Source organism: Physeter macrocephalus, chromosome 3 (genome assembly GCF_002837175.3).
Source record: "Physeter macrocephalus isolate SW-GA chromosome 3, ASM283717v5, whole genome shotgun sequence".
In the NCBI taxonomy this organism is placed as follows: domain Eukaryota; kingdom Metazoa; phylum Chordata; class Mammalia; order Artiodactyla; family Physeteridae; genus Physeter; species Physeter macrocephalus.
The window spans coordinates 25,827,774-25,840,023 of NC_041216.1; the positions used below are offsets into that span (position 1 = coordinate 25,827,774).

General features: G+C 42.2%; 1 protein-coding gene, 1 long non-coding RNA gene and 1 pseudogene across 2 annotated transcripts in view; 1 reads left to right on the plus strand and 2 right to left on the minus strand.

The window, feature by feature from the left end:
- RERE (arginine-glutamic acid dipeptide repeats) overlaps nucleotides 1-12,250 on the plus strand; it is a 310,240-nt gene that overhangs the window by 202,485 nt on the left and 95,505 nt on the right. The window lies entirely within an intron of this gene.
- LOC114485957 (uncharacterized) lies at nucleotides 5,437-9,330 on the minus strand. Its single transcript, XR_003679197.1, has 3 exons — nucleotides 9,163-9,330; nucleotides 6,003-6,029; nucleotides 5,437-5,879 (listed from the first exon to the last, which is right to left on the minus strand). It is a non-coding gene; the product is annotated as an uncharacterized lncRNA (long non-coding RNA).
- On the minus strand, nucleotides 9,471-10,087 carry LOC102981864 (60S ribosomal protein L37-like; annotated as a pseudogene).

Here is a 12,250-nt window from a genome sequence, read left to right on the forward strand (position 1 = left end):
ACGCGCAGGCCCAGCGGCCATGGCTTACGGGCCCAGCCGCTCCGTGGCATGTGGGATCCTCCCAGACCGGGGCGCGAACCCGGTTCCCCTGCATCGGCAGGCGGACGCGCAACCACTGCGCCACCAGGGAAGCCCCTCCTTGTTGCTTTTTTATTTGTCTAGTACCTCATGACCATTTAATCTGACTGCTTGATCCCTTTGTTAAGACCAACAGCGTAGAAAGATCTCCCCTTTTGGGCCCAGGCAGCCTGGGTTCTGATTCTGTGCTCCCACTTCATCTTTGTGTCCATGGGTAAAGGTTGTACTTCCTGGACTGTGTTTTCCTCTTTAATAAAAATGGGGAAAACAAAAACAGGGTAGCTTTTGTAAACTGTCATGGTTTTTGGTTGCTTTTCGGAAATTACAAAAATAATTATAAATTTTCTTTTGAAGAAGAGGTTGAGAAGTATCTTTTTTTAAAACTCTGTAAAATGTTAAATCCAAAAGCAAAACATGAACTACTTCCCAAGATGTCTTGATTCTACCAGGTAGATCATTAGCCGTCTGGTTGATTTTGCTGGCATGTGGAAGGCTGAGCCCTGGGGAGTCTTGCCTCTGCTTGGAATATTAATTATAAAATTCTTTGAATATATAGTTGCTAAAAATGTAAGGTCAATTTCTTCATTGACCATGATGAAACTGACTCAACAATTAAAATAAATACGTGAGTAGTGTTGATGGGAAATAATACATTTCTACAGTCAGAATATTTTATTGAAAATTTGAGAACCAAAATTGAAAAAAAAATTTTATTGAGAAAGAGGTTTGGGCTTTTTATAGCAAACAAGCCTGTCCTCTTTGTAGCATGGAGGGTTTATTGAGTTTTTGGTTGTCCTTTCCCTCATCTTCCCATCCCTCCACCTCCGCAGGTTCAACCTGTTAGCCAGTGCCTTTTTTATTGTGCTTTGACCTTTTCTGAGTCTATACTTTTCATTTCTTAGAAAGGTTCTCCTTACCTTTCTGCCTCAGGCCAGTGAGTTAGGAGGGGAAGGAAGTAATAGTGAATGGAGTCCCAGTAGGAACAAGTTTGCAGAGTGGCTACTTGAGAGGAGGTGACTTTATTTTTAAATTATTAAGAGTGAATTTTACCAGGAACCAGTCCCTTTGTTTCCCCTTGCTAAATAAGAGTTCCTTGGGTCCCTGATGGGTGCAGTGGTTAAGAATCCGCCTGCCAAGGCAGGGGCACACGGGTTCCTTCCCAGTGCAGGGGACATGGGTTCGATCCCTAGTCTAGGAAGGTCCCACATGCTGCGGAGCAGCTAAGCCCGTGGGCCACACTGCTGAGCCCACGAGCCACAACTACTGAAGCCCACGCGCCTAGAGCCCGTGCTCCACAACAAGAGAAGCCACTGCAATGAGAAGCCTGCACACTGCAATGAAGAGTAGCTCCCGCTCGCCGCAGCTAGAGAAAGCCTGCGTGCAGCAACGAAGACCCAACGTGGCCAAAAAAATAAAATAAAATAAAATGTAGTATTTTGTGTATAGGTGGTCACGGAGCAATCCCGCGCTCTAGTACTAGTTTTATATAAGCGTCAGTGGTCTCATCAGAGGCTTGGTCTGCAGCATGAAAAATCTGATTATATTCTTGGTTCTTTGCTTCTTGAACATGAGCCTTCTCTTGTTAATCAGGTGGAAAACAAGTTGAGGGTTCAGATCTGATCTTCTGTCTTACCCAGGAGAGAATGTCCCTGGTCACCTTGATCACCTGCATTCACCCGCGTCCTCTCCGCTTTTCTTCTTCCAGGAAGCAGGTTTTTTTTTTTTTTTAAAGCAGTATTGAGGCTTAAGTATTATTATCCTTATATTTAGAAGTAATCATAAACGGAGGCACTTGCAAGAATTTATATATGTAATCTCCCCGGTGACGGTGGCAATAATGTTACTAATAATAGCTATAGTTAGTGAGCACTGTGCAGCTGGCACTGCGCTGAGTGTTTCACTTGTGTGAGCCATCTTTTTTTACTTTGTTTTGAAACACTCTTGACCATACAGAACGGTTGCAAGTACACTAGAAGATCTTTGCTTAACTGAACCATTTGAAAATAAGTTGTCACCATGAGGCGATATCACACTCTAATACTTTGTGTATTTCCTGTGAACGAGGGCATTTTTCTTGCATAACCACAATATAGCCTTCAAAATCAGGAAATTACCAAGTAAATATTATTGCCCTGGAATTCTCAGACCCCACTCAAGTTTTATAACAAAAGCCTATAGCAAAAGGAATCCAGTTCAGCATTATGTATTTGGTTGTCATATGTGTGTTTAGTCTCCTTCAATCTGGAAAAGTTTCTCAGTCTTTCCTTCACTTCATGACGTTGGTACTTTGGAAGATTATATAGGCTAATTATTTTGTAGACTGTCCCTCAGTTTGCATTTATGATGTTTCCTTATCATCGCATTTATATCGTATATCTTTGACAGGGACAGTACAAAAGTCATGTGTTCTTTTTCATACATCCGTTAGGTGCTACACAATTCTAGTTTGTCCCACTGCTGGTAATGTTCACCGTGATACGTTGAATAAGGTGGTGTCTGCCAGGCTTTGCAATTGTACAGTTTCTCTTTTCCTTTTATAATTTTTTTAAAAAAATCGGGTTATAGTTGCTTTACAATGCTGTGTTAGTCTCTCCTGTACAACAGAGTGAATCAGCCATATATATATACACACACACACACACACACACACACACACGTATCCCCTCCCTCCTGGACACCGCCCCGCCCCCCCCCCCCCCAATCTAGGCCACCACAGAGCACCGAGCTGAGCTCCCTGTGCTACACGGCAGGTTCCCACCAGCTATCTGTTTTACACCTGGTCGTGCACATACGCCGCTCCCAGTCTCCCAGTTCATCGCCCCACCCCCACCCGTGTCCACACGTCCCTTAATGACCATTCTGTAGGCGGTTGCTTTGAGACCCTGTAGATGGCTTCTTCCTCATCAAACTTCAAATTATTCATGTATCTGTGGCAGGGTGGACTATTGGCTGCCAGCTTTATCCAGTTGTTTATAATCTGTTACTACCATTTTGAGGTCAGATTGTGCCAGATTTTGGAGAATGATACTTAGGAGCCCAGATCTGGTGCTTGGTATGCTCATTACTTTGTATCACTGTTCTCAGGCCTTCTGCGTGAACAGAGCTTGGGGGCTGAGGGGAAGGGAGGTAATGCACACTTTTACATCTACTTCCATATCTGTGTGTATGTGTATCCATGAGTTCATACCAAATTTTCCAACTCTAATCCAATAATACAAGGTTCCTGCAAGTTTTTTTCCCTTTTTCCTTATTTGTAATTCTCACCTTTAACAGTAGAAAACCTCATCTCATTGTCCTTAATATCTTTACTTCCAATTTCCTATCCCAGACTCTGCTCTCTCCCACACATGGATGGGTTTTGACACCTTAAGCCATATTTTTAGTAGGTTTATCTGTTGATATTTCTTAGTGCCACCTCAGGGAATCAAATTTGTAACATCACCTGTTCAAGACGTATGCGATAACAACTACTACTACCATGAAGGGAATGCTTACTCTGTCCTAGATTGTTTAATTTTTTAATTCCCGTAAAAGCTCATTGAGGTTGGTATTATCTTTATTTTATAAATGAGGAAAAGGAAAATCGATATTATATTAAATAGCTGCCTAAGATTAGTAAACAGGAAATCCCAACCCTGTTTGACTCAAAACCTTGTGCTCTTAACTTCTATGATTTCATCATAGATTGATTCATATACAACATATTTTCTTCTGGCTGTGTTAGAAAATAACTTTTAGTCTTTCTAATGAAGAAAAAAACATGTGCTTACCAGAAAATAACTTGACAAATTCAAAAATTAAAGAAGCAAACTGTTATAATAATTGTATAACCTATATTTGTGTTTTTCCTTGAATATACATCTTTGTGCACCTGTATAGGTATATGTGTATGTTTTAAGATTATAATTAAAATATTGTTTATACATAATGTACAAATAATCACGCATTCCTCTATTCGTTCATCTTCTTCTGTTTTGAACATAGTACCACGTCATGAAACGTTTTACAAACATTTGTAATGAGCACCCTGTATACACCATCATATGGATGTCCCATAATTTATCTGTTCTCATGTTATTGAACATCTGTGGGTTTTACATTATTTAAATAACATGGTCAAATAACATTGTGACCATCTTTTTTCAACGTAGATATTTACACTTCAGCTGTAAAGTGACAATCTAGATCTCCCTTATTTCAGTTAATTTGGATTTGAGACGTTTCAAAATTCACTTCTGTTTTAGTGAAGGCAACCTTTCTACTCATCACAGCTCATTGTCTTTGTATAGCTTTTGGGGGCGAGAAGCTAGAGCTGGATACGAACATTTTCTTGTTCACTTTTCCTCTGTCATCACATTTGCACTCTCAGAACATTTACCTGTGATGGCAAGTATTGGAGACAGTTGAGATGAGAGTACGTGTATATTTGGAAACACAGCTGACGGAAGATGAAAGAACTTAGTAAAATAGGACCAAAACCCAGATTTGATAATTCCAAAAACTGTTTGCCAGTAAACATATACAAATACTGAATAAAATACAACAAATCTTTTAAATGCAGAGCTGAGCTCGCAAGAATTAAGAGAAACTGAAAAGTTCAGCAGCCTGCGGTGAGAGGGGTTGGGCCATTTGCTCGTCTTCTTCACGTGGCGTCTTTGGTTTTAACACGCAGCAGGTACAGGAGATGGGGTCCTGATCTCCAGGGTTTAGGGAGTTGGAGCTGAGAGCCTGTATAAAGTTAGGATCATCGAAGGCCTATTCTTTTGGTGGAAGGGTGAACTAGGTAACGTATCTGGAACTAGAAGAAAACGACAGGGAAACCTGTCTGGGTTTGGTACTCCAGACCAAAAAAGGAAGAGGAGGAATAGGAGGAGAACTCCCCTTATAACTCATAACTTTGGGCCTTGCCCCCAAGACAATTGGGGCTTGAATTCGCACTCTTGAAAAATACGAGAGGGACTTCTCTGGTGGCGCAGTGGTTAAGAATCCACCCGCCAATGCAGGGGACACGGGTTCGAGCCCTGGTCCGGGAAGATCCCACATACCGCGGAGCAACTAAGCGCATGCGCCACGACTACTGAGCCTGCGCTCTAGAGCCTGCGCGCCACAAGTACTGAGCCTGCGCGCCACAACTACTGAAGCCCGTGTGCCTAGAGCCCGTGCTCCGCAACAGGAGAAGCCACCGCAGTGAGAAGCCCGAGCACCGCAATGAAGAGTAGCCTCCGCTCGCCGCAACTAGAGAAAGCCCGCGTGCGGCAACGAAGACCCGATGCAGCCAAAAACAAGCAAACAAACAAACAAATAAATAAATTTATTATATATAAAAAAAGAAAAATACAAGAACTCCAGGATGAGAAGATAATATAAAAAGTGGTCTCGTGCCAGTGAGTTGCCCTGGACACCTGACAGAAGCATGTACAATTTTGGAGGAAGGACACACCCTCATTCAAGAACTGTAGGGTATATACAGATAAAATATCTTTGAATGCTGAGCTCACTGTCAAAAATTACAAAATGTTGGAGGAAACTATGTGTCTTCAACTTGAATCAGATAAAATAAATGGTAAGGTACACATTTAAGAACTTCAGTGCTAGAACTATCAGAAAGAGACGATATGATAGGCTTGAACAAAATAGAACTTTCATTTCCCTCTCGTATAAGCATAGCTGCAAAGGAAGCAATCCTAGGCTGGTATTGGGCTCTGAAGATAACCAGGGGCCACCTCTGTACCCTTAACTTCAGCCGTGACCTTGTGCTTGAGGAGGTGATGGAATGGTAGCCATAACGTCCAGCTTGAAGGCTGGAAGAAAGAGGAAGTGGGTAAAAAGAAGCACGCCTTCTCCCTTTAAAGGCAGTTTTCGTAATTTGTACAGGACATTTCCTTTTCTTCTCATTAGAACAAAAAGAAAAAAACCAGACTCACGCTTTACAGGTGAACTCTACCACCGTTCTAGAAAACAGAGAAAGAAGGTATAGGTTCCCCAGGTTATTTTATGAGGCAAGTAAAACCTTTATTCCAAAACCAGATTGAAAAGTAAGATTTATAGGTCAGTTTTACTTACGAACATGCATGTAAAATGTTTAAATAAAATATTGGGAAATGGAATCTGGCAAAGCATTAAAAATATACTTGTTCAAGTTGGGTTTATAGAATACATGAATGGTTTAATAGTAATTTATCTGTTAACATTTTACCATTTTTTAACATATTGAAGAAGCAAGTATATACAGTCATCTTGATGTAGTAAAAGCCCTTGATAAAATTCAACACCCATTCAGTACTTGCGGGGTGGGGGGTTCTTAGCAAGTTAACTGTAAAGTGCAGCTTCCTTATTCTGACAGAATACTTAACTGAAAACCTGCAGCAAACACCGTACTTAAAGGCAGAGTGTTGGAAACACCCTCTCTAAAATCAGAGATGACAGAAAGATTCCCGTGACCGTTAAGACATGAAAATACATGAGGGTCAGGAATGAAGAAATGAACCTTTATTAAAAGATGGCGCAATAATTTTTACCATAGAAAATCTGAGAAAGTATGTGAACAAATGGTTAGAACTGGTAAGATAAATCAGCACGCTTGCTGGATATAAGATCGATATACATATAAAGCTCAGTTCCATTTGCACACACCAGGGACAATTTCAAAATAAAATTTAAACAAGCGTTTCTGAAACCTTTTCTCTCGAAGGGAAGTTAGTACTAATTAAAAGTCAAATAGAATATCTTTTTTCCAGTGAGTGTTTTTCTCTAGAGTTTCCTGAATGTTAACTTTTCATTGCTAATTTTGTTTTATAACTTATTTTTTTTTTAAATTTTATTTATTTATTTTTGGCTGCGTTGGGTCTTCATTGCTGCGCGCGGGCTTCCTCTAAGTTGCAGCGAGCAGGGGCTGCTCTTCGTTGTGGTGCACGGGCTTCTTATTGCAGTGGCTTCTCTTGTTGCGGAGCATGGGCTCTAGGCACGCGGGCTTCAGTAGTTGTGGCTTGCGGGTTCTAGAGCGCAGGCTCAGTAGTTGTGGCGCATGGGCTTAGTTGCTCCGTGGCATGTGGGATCTTCCCGGACCAGGGCTCGAACCCGTGTCCCCTGCATTGGCAGGCGGATTCTTAACCACTGCGCCACCAGGGAAGCCCCGTTATAACTTCTTGTTAGTAAATAAAACATTTTTCTATTTCTGGAGAGTAGAAAACACTTCAAAATTAAATCTAGGAAATTTCCATGTTGCAGCTCTTACTTTACCTTTGATAAACATAAATTTTCTGCTCACTAAACATTAAGTATCATAATGGCAGAGTGATTATTCAGTTGATTTTTTATATAATAAACCTTTATAATTTTAGAAAGAATCTATTTGTATAATATATGCATTTCACCTGCCCAGCTCCCCTTTAATGTATTTAGAAGTTTTAATCCTTCACTTGTTGTTCACTAAGGATTAATTGGAGGAGAGAGGGAGGTCTAGGATCCAGAGGCAATGTAGATGTACCAGGATCTCCGGACTTCTGGGGAGACCTAGCAGCAGGCCTCAGAAGGAAGCACTAGGGCAACCCACGTGCAAGTTGCACGCATATCCCTGCCAGCAGCCAGATGACAAGTTAGGGCAACATGGTGGCAGGAATGAGGTCCAGGCAGGTTGTTCAGTAAGGAAACGTCTAGTGTTCAAGACAACCAGTGGAAAAAATAAGTCCTGGGTCTTGGAGGCCCGTAGGTACTGAGTAAAGTTCCAAGGTGTCCTCAGCTCAAGGCAAGGATTGGTCAGGGGAAACAGTGTGCCACTTTTAGCCATACATTTCAATTCTAGAATTGAAATGTATGGCACTTAAGACCCAGCTAGCTCTAAATGCAATCCAACCTCAGAATATGGGATCAGCCCTCCTCCGCATCAGAGAAAATCAAGGAGCCCTAAAACCTGAAAATTAAGTGAGCCAGTGTGCCACTTTTAGCCATACATTTCAATTCTAGAATTGAAATGTATGGCTAAAAGTGGCACACTGGCTCACTTAATTTTCAGGTTTTAGGGCTCCTTGATTTTCTCTGATGCGGAGGAGGGCTGATCCCATATTCTGAGGTTGGATTGCATTTAGAGCTAGCTGGGTCTTAAGTGGATTCAGTTTGGGGATTAGAGCACTATGGAAGCAGGTGGGCAGGCAGGTCACTCATTGCCCCTGGTGTGTCTAGTCTCCAGATTCCATGAAGATTGATGATTGAAGGCTAGTATAAATATTTTTTGTTTTATATATTGAAAAATTTTTAGTTTGGAATTTCACGTACATAACTTAAAAAAGAGTTATAAGGTTAGTACATAGTACTGACCTTACGTAGTACACAGTACATCGTGTATCTTTCATCCATCTCACCAATTGTTAACATTTTGCCATATTCGCTTTATTATTTTATTTGCATTGATGTTAGTTTATGTAGTATTATTTAGTTATCTTTTAAACCTTATTACAGATTTGCTTTATTATCTCTGTTTTTGCCCATTATTTTCCGTGTTTGCCGTCTTTGCTTAATTACCCTCTCTATAGTATTTTCCTTTCCTGAACCATTTAGGAATGAATTGCAGATATCAAGCTTCTTTTCTCCTGAATATTTAAATGTCCAAGAACAAGGGCATTCTCGTACATAACCACAGTATGGTTATCAAAATCAGGAGACTTAACATCGATGTAATACCATGTAGTCTAACACAGTCCACACTCACATTTTTCCACTTTTTCTAATACTGTCCTTCATAGTAATTCCCTCCCTATGATCATGCGTTGGTGTTTAGTTGTTGTATCGCTTTGATGTCCTTCGCCTCTCTGTTTTCATAATATGTTTCTTAACCTTTTTTTTTGTTTTTTTTTCCCATGATATTGACATTTTTGAAGAGTATATTTTCAAATATTATTCAATTTGGTTTGTTTGATGTTTCCTCATGATTAGATTTAGCCTATGTAATTCTTTTACGAATAAATTATGTGTAAGTGATATTATGCTCTTCTTGGTGCATCAGATTTTTTTTTTGAAGTACAAAACAAGAGAGTTGGGGGGTTCCAATAAGGGTGATTTTGATGCTCTCCTTGACCCTAAAGAGCTTACCATCTCTTAAGAGAGTTGAGGCACCCCAGAGGAGGGTGTGATGAGCTGAGGTGCAGCAGGAGGAGAGCGGAGTTGTCTGAGGTTCCAAGCTGCTCCTAGGAAAGAGGCGTCTCCAGAGAGGAGCCGGCTGGAGCTGTGGTAGAGAGGATGCGCTCTCCACGTGGAAGAGAAGAGGTCTGGGGAGTGAGCTCCGGGTGTGCTGCCGCTGAGCCGTCACGGGAGAAGGGGTGTCTGTCCACGTGGCATGTAAAGGACGGCTGTGAGGAGACAGTGTCAGGGAAGACAGTGCAGAGCGTGTTGCGGTAGGCCGGGGTCACAGCGGGGCTCCAGTATCACAGAGGGCAGGCCGTAGGCGGTTGGTGACTTGCCCTTAGTGTCACTCAGGGCATTTTGTGGGACTGAGGCTATAGCCCCCACTTGTTGACTCGCTGTCCCAATAACCGTTTTAGGCTGTGCTCCAGGGAACAGTTACTGTGGTTTTTCAGAGTAAAGATGAATTTTTTAAATTATTATTTTAGGCTGAGTTCTCCAAGTAAGCTATATACGTGTGAAAGGGCTTGGTGGTTTCGTTTCGTTTGTTTTGTTTTGTTTTTAAACCAGAACATCTATTGCGTGACTAATTGTTGAAATCCTTAAGAGGAGCTGGGTGTTGCAACAGCTGCCCTCTTGGGTTTAGGTGTTGTTCCTTCACGGAATCCATGCCTGAATCTGCGGTATACGGTTTTTAGGTGCCTCATTCGACCAGTCCCGGTGGTATTTCGTCTTTCAGCTTTAGCACTCCCGCTACACTTTTTCTTTCGCGTGGCAGGGGAGCCACATTTGCCACAGGTGGACTTCTGAAGGTGGTAGGCCTTAGGGCCCCAGCGGCGGCACACGTGTGCGTCTCATTCCAACGCTTTCCAAACGATGACGCTCCCTTTGTCATCTCGCTTCTGGTGGTGTTTTTTTTTTTTTTTTTTTTTTTTTTTTTTTAATGCACTTTTGAAGGAAACAGTTTGGTGGTCATATTCATGCTATTTGCTGCCAGGTTCTAGTTCAGTTGCTCTTTTTAGAAAGTCTTTTTCTCTGGGCTGTTTCTCGTCACACACTTCTGGGGACATGTTGTCTTACGTACCAGCCGGGAAGATGATATTCCAACCTGTGGATGCTTGCTTCACGTGCTGGGTCAAAGGTGAAACTTGTTTAAGTGTATTTGGCATTTCTTGTGTAAATTACATTTTTTAGCATGTTGAGAGTTTTTTATTTAATCAGAGTCTCAATTTAGTTTATCTGAAAGCATAAACGGGCTCCAAGGAAGTGGAATGGGGCCTGCATTTACTTTAGGAATCTTGAGGACGCTGAGTATCCTTTTCAGCAGGTTTTAATTTCTTCTCATTCCGTTACCTTTGTGGGAAACAGGATTGGCACTGCTCTTTCCTACCCTCTCTTGTCCTTTGTGAATTTGGGGGAGTTTCATGGTCTTTCGTTTCTTTTTAAATTATAACTGTACAGAATCATTTCTTGGTTTGCAAATGGAAACTAAGCCCACATACGCATCCAGAACTAGGATTTCTTTTATGGCGGACAGACCAGCTTGCCTTTTGTTGGAGGCGGAGGTTGGGGGAGAGAGCATAAAATGTGTTTTTAAGGATTTTAACAGAACATGTCTTGGCTGGGGCTTGGGCAGAGTTGGCATAGTGTGTAGTGCTCAGTGTGACCAGGATGGTGTGGTCTTGCTAATGTGGCTTTAGGAATTGCTTCCGATTAAATTTTAAAACGAATTTAGCTTCCTGGACAGTGTTACAGAGAATTGCCTAGAGTTCTGAATCAAGAGGCCTAAACTGAGATTGTTTTTTTAGGTGCTTGGGTATTTGTTGGCAGGGTGTTTGTTCTTTGGCCTCTTGATTTGAACTTTCATGCCCCTTTTATTGCTAGGAGTACATTCCTTATGCTCTACACCTCTGATTGGGTTAGTGTTTCTTTAGGAGATGTTTTTATTTATTATTTAAGCGATTTTAGAACTTCTATCTAAGGGAGATGAAGCTCTTTGCATAAAATCCAGTATTCTTTAGATTCTCTGCTTGCTATGCCATCCACACTGTGTTTGTGGCTGCAGTGGGAGCCAGTACTCCATAACTTTGCCAGGATTGTTCATGTGACCTTTTTCCAAATGTTTATAAAGTTTTCAAAAAGAAATTTGTGGGGTTGCTTCCCTTAGGTAGCTACTGCTATGTTTTTAAATAGACGGCAGTATTTCTGTTCGCTAATCCTATGTATAGTCATGCATATCTGTGTTTTTTCATTCTGTTCCTTCTTGATGATCTCTCTGTTTAAAACCATTATTTATTCTTTAAAAAGACAAAACAGAACTTGCTGTTGTCTTGACAGAGCAGGGCGTTTGTCTGCAGCCTCTCAGTGGCTTGGCCTGCGAGTTCCCTGGTGTTGGCTGTCTGGGATCCCCTTTCTGCGGCCCCACTTCCCTGCACACTAGCTTGGTATGCAGGGAGAAGCTGCCTCCTCTGTTTGGCTGGGCTTTATTTACGGAAACAGCAGGGTTGAGATTGATTGCGTTGAGAGACAGTGTATGGATGAGGGAGGGTCACAGCACATGCTCAGTCCTGTCAGTGTGAGGGGGAGTTTCTGCGTCCTGCGTGAAGGCTTAGGTCACAGCACAAGCTCAGTGCGAGCTCTGCGAGGTCTCTCAGACCGCATGTGCCTCCATTTTGAGTCGCTAGAGTAGAAAGGGCAGAGTTTGCACAGTAAGCGGAGGCGCAGGGCACAGCTACACTCACCAGGGCCTCTGTTAGGCATGGACCATGCATTCAGCCCCTGCAGGTAGGCTGTCTTCCTCCGGCCTCACTGAAAGAGTGTGATGGTTTTGCTGCGCTCTCTCACTTCTGAGGATGTTCATGAATCATTTCATCATTCATAGTGCATGTTCCTGCGAGCCTTGAATTCAGCCCCGGCTGGCCGTGTAGGTGGTGGTGCAAAGCGTGAGATCAGAGCTGAGAACGGAACGGGGTCTGCTCAGAGATGCATTAAACAAACGCAGAGCGTCGTGGTCCCTCTGGTCCCTGTCCTCTTCCCCTTTCCCTCACCTCTTCCTCTC